This window comes from Echinops telfairi, unplaced genomic scaffold, assembly GCF_000313985.2.
Source record: "Echinops telfairi isolate 266 unplaced genomic scaffold, ASM31398v2 ScPeMD7_53;HRSCAF=182, whole genome shotgun sequence".
Lineage (NCBI taxonomy): Eukaryota > Metazoa > Chordata > Mammalia > Afrosoricida > Tenrecidae > Echinops > Echinops telfairi.
In genome coordinates, this window is record NW_022103951.1 from 8,930,311 (window position 1) to 8,935,057 (window position 4,747).

Consider the following 4,747-nt stretch of genomic DNA (forward strand, 5'->3'; position numbering starts at 1 on the left):
TTCCTTTCCTGATTTTAAACCACACACTAGCCCCTTGTTTTGTTTGAATGATTGCCTCTTGGTCTAGGTACAGGTTCTGTATGAGCACAAATAACGGTTCTGAAATGCCTATTCTTTGCTACATCATCTGTAATTTGTTATGGTCCACACAGTTGAATGCCCTGACATAGTCAATTAAACAAAAGTAAATATCATTTAATTCATGATTCTCTGTTTTCATCCAAGATCCATCTGGCAACTGTAATGATATCCCTTGCTCCATGTCCTCTTGTGAATCTGGTTAGAATTTATGGCAGATCCCTGTTGGCATGCTGCTGCTAGCATTTTAAAAGTATCTTCATCAAAATTTTACTTGCATATATGATTGATATTGTTGATAATGTCTGCATATGGATCTCTTCCAAGTCTGTTGATCAGGTAATTGTTTTCTAATTTATTGGCATAGATGAGTGAGTTCTTCCAGTGTTGCATCATTCATCGAAACATCTCAATTGGTACACCATCAATTCCAGGAGTCTTGCTTTTTGCTAGCGCCTCCAATACAGCTTGAACTTCTCCTTTCAGTATCATCACTTTTTCACTGTTTCGATCTTACCTCCTGAAATGGCTGAACATTGACCAATTCTTTTGGATACAATAGCTCTGTGTATTCCTTCCATCTTCTTTTGATGCTTCCTTGGTTGTTCCATATTTTGCCCATAGAATCCTTCAATATTTCCGTTCAAGGCTTGAATTTTTTCTTCAGTTCTTTTAGTTTGAGATACACTGAACTTGTTCTTCTTTATTGTTTTTCTAGCTCCTGGTCTTTTAACCTTTTATAAAATACTTTAATTATAACACAAGAATTTTAAAAAAAACCCCAGCATATTATATTTCTGCAATTATGTGAACGTTTGACCAGCTATCACTGTAAAACTCAAGCAGGTGGCACTTAAAGGAAGTAGTTGCTTCAAGGTCTTTTGGAGCTTTGTTAATTGAAGCAAAAGATATCAAATCTAGAGATATATAATAATTAACTTAAGGAATTTTGTTTACTTAGTAAATTAAAATTTCGTACATAAATATCTAGTACTCGGTACATATATAGTGCTGATTCCATTGCTTTTAAGAACACTTCTCCATCACTAACAGGTCCTCTGAGGTGGGGACCAGATTATCTAATCTTTGTAACTCCCCAACCTCTAGGACAGTAGTGCTGCATTTCAGGCATCCGCTAAATATTTATTAAATCCGTGAAACAAAGAATCAATAAAAGGAGGAGAGGCCAGCGGAAGTCAAGTAACTAGTGTGAAGGAAATGTAGGTGGATCAATCAAAGAACCCAAACTGTCATGAAGTCATTTCCAATTGCTAATGACCCTATCAGGCAGAGTAGCACTGCCCCTGTGGGTGGGCAAGGTTGTCAATCTTTACAGGAGCAGAAGGCCTCCTCTTTCTCCCTCAGAGAGGCTGGTGGGTGCTGACAGGTGACCAATCATACCCCGCTGTGCCCCCCCCCGGCTCCTTTGCAGGTGGGCAGGTAGGGGGAATGTAGGGGAAGCTGTGTTTCAAGCAGAATAATGATGGTCATTCTAAGTGCCTTTGAGTTGAGAGGGGGAGAAAGATGAGGCTTTCTATGCCTGTAGAGTTACAGGCTCAGAACCCCACAGGGGCAGCCTCTCCCTCTGCCTTATAGGGTCGCTATGAATCAGAAGCAACTTGATGGTAATGAGTTTGAGTTGAGATGCTTTTAATCGTCAGTGAATTGAAAGATCTGAAAAATTAGCAAAGTGTATTAAAAAGGATAAAATTCATTAAGAAAATCAGGCTTGACTGAGTTTTCCAAAGCAGTTGAAACGATTTCAAAAATTATTCTGGAACCTGCATTTCAAGTGAAATGTTTGGGTAGCTGACCCAGAGGAGTATGGGAAAGCTGCTTGCTAGGGTCACCTCATAGTTCATCTTTGGGGAGTGGGGTGGGCAGGATTTCCTGCTTTGCTCAAGGCTGGGTTAGACCAACAGCCCCTGGAAGAGGACAGGACTTTGACCTTTGCAGGCTAGACACAGACGAGGCCAGAGGTGGCCTCAGGAAACCTGGAACAGGCCAGATTTCCCTTCCTGTCCACCCACCTCTTGCTCTTTCTGGTCCTAATGGACGGAGCCTACCCCCCCCCCAGCACGGCATCAAATCCTGCTCCCCCTGGTGGTCACTCATGGGTACACACCTCACGACTTCAATCCCACAGCCCTAACATTTTCAAAATCAGAGATTTTAATCTTCTGTCCCAAGTGGCTTCGTTTCCCAAATCCCTTCTTTTGCCTCTTCAGGGGCTCCATCACCTTCTGACTGCCTGTCGTCTTGTCTTTGGGACAGGAATTTGTATTTTATTCTAAACTCGACCGAACAGTGCATAGTGCTGCTATGGGTCGGAACCGACTCGATGGTCCGAACAACAAGAGAAACCTACAGCTCAAAGCATTCTTCAGTGGTGACCTTGTAGGCATCAGCCCTTGTTATGTAGTGGTTATGAGTTGGGCATACGACTCAAGGCCAGCCGTTCAAAACCAGCAGCTGCTCTGTGGAACAAAGACTAGACTTTCTACTCCTGTAAACAGTTACAGTCTTGGAAACAGTGGGGCAGCTCTGCTTTGTCCTATAGGATTGCCATGAGTCGGCATTGACTCAATGGCAGGGAGTTTGAGAATATATATATATATATATATACATACACATACACACGTTTGTGTTGTATATATATAATATATATATATATATATATGTTGATTTTAAAAAAGTTGAAGACCTCCTCTCAAACCAGGCTGTGCTTTTTTTGCCTATGGCCCATGTTGCTTACACAGCTGGGGCGCTCCTTGGGCCGTTTGGCCTTCACTCCCAAGGAAGTTACAAAATGCCCTACTTACTGGCAGTTAGCCTATTTAGAACTAAAAATGGGTTTCAAAGGGCCTGGCAGTCATGGGCTCTGCCATTAGTCACTGCTGGAGTCCCTTCAGCTGCAGGCCGCCTGGCTCAAGCATTCCACTCTCTCGCCTCCCTTCTCCTCGCCCCCACAGCTGGCTCCTCCTCCGCCCGTCTGCTTCCAAATGCAACCACGTCTATCCTCTCCAATCTCTTCCCTGGACTTGGACTTGCCCTACTCCAATGCATTCCCTACCCAGCCATCAAATGATCTTCCCAAAGCCGGAAACAGCTCTTGTCCTTCCCTGGCCACTCACCCTCCGCCGGTTCTCGAGGGCCCATTACAGGATCAGCCAGCCATCTCCTATTCAATCGCCATCGGCTCTGGCTCCCAGCTTCCTCTCCCCTCACCTCCTTCTTGTTTGCTCTTCCCCTTCCTCTAAAGCTGTCAAACTCATCCCGGGCATGGGGCTCTGCGCTCCCCGCTCCTTCTATATGGTCCTCAGTCTCGGCTCAGGATTCGGCTGCCCATCTGAGTGGAAAATCACGTCTTCCCTCCCTTCCTTCCCCCCCACCCCCAAGCGATGCATTCCCACCTGACTTTACTGATCTCCAAGGGCTGATCTTGCTTATCATGGTGTCTCCTTGGACTCAACGGAGGGATCTTTGCAGGTGGGCATCTTGAACGTCGCAGTTCCTTCGGGATCTTCCTGACCACTGGTCTGTTGCAGCGACTGGGACCGTCCACCCTCTGAGGGTCTCCCTCACCTTCGCGGCTGCACCAAACACGCTGTCCTCCAGCGATTGATCGCTCCTGAGGACGTGGGTCCCAAGCCATCGGGTTGGACGATGTTCTGTTGCGACCCGCAGGGTTTGCATTTGCTAAGCTTCACTAGTAGCTCCCCAGGTCTGACGTCCTAGTCTGTCTTAGTCCGGAAGCTCTGCTGCAACCTGCCCACGATGGGTGACCCTGCCGGTATAGGAAGTACCACACAGCAACACATCAGCCACCACACTAACCCAAACTGACAATGAACACACGTTGATCTGCCCCCTCCCCCCCCAGGGAGCTTCTGGTACATCTTCGTGTGCACACGAACACACGGAGAGTCGCCGAACATGACAGTGCTTGGGAAGTCTGCGGCATAGAATCTTCCCGGAGGGCTGTGAGCATCTCATGTTCTTTCATCGACGACAAGGAGGAATGAGACACGGGCACCCTCGTGAAGCTGGCTGGCATGACTTCAGCTTGTGAAAGTCGAGACCACGCAGCAGCGGAACACATCATTTGCAAAGAGGAACCGCTTATTTGCTGTTCTTTTACACGTTGGAAGACGTGTCCTCATCTTCTGGAATAAATATTACTTGACGTTACACGTTCACATGGCCTGAGTTTCTTCAAAACCCAACTCCCCACCGCAGCCACCCAATCCTGCCAGTGTATGAAACAAAGGGCGAGTCATCTTATTTCACTTCACGGTCATTAACTGCTATCAGCGGTGACCGTGACTTTGCCTCCGGTGCACATTTAGTGATGCCTGGAGACCTTTCTGGTGTCCTAGCGATATGGGGTGAGGGCTGCTACTAACATCTAGTGGGTCGAGGTCAAGGATACTGCCAAACAATGCTCAGGAGCCCCGCCCTACACTCCGCTCCTCCCCCCCCCCAGCAAAGAACCATCTTAGGTGAGTTTTTTTTTTTAAAGTAAAAACATAAAAAGATGGTTTTTCTAGACAATTCAGAGAATACAGGCAAATGTAGAGAGGAGATTTTTCTAGCAACGGTGAATCCCTTGGCCTTTTAGCTTTCTAGTATTTTTTAACGCACATATATATTACTTATGTGCATAGTA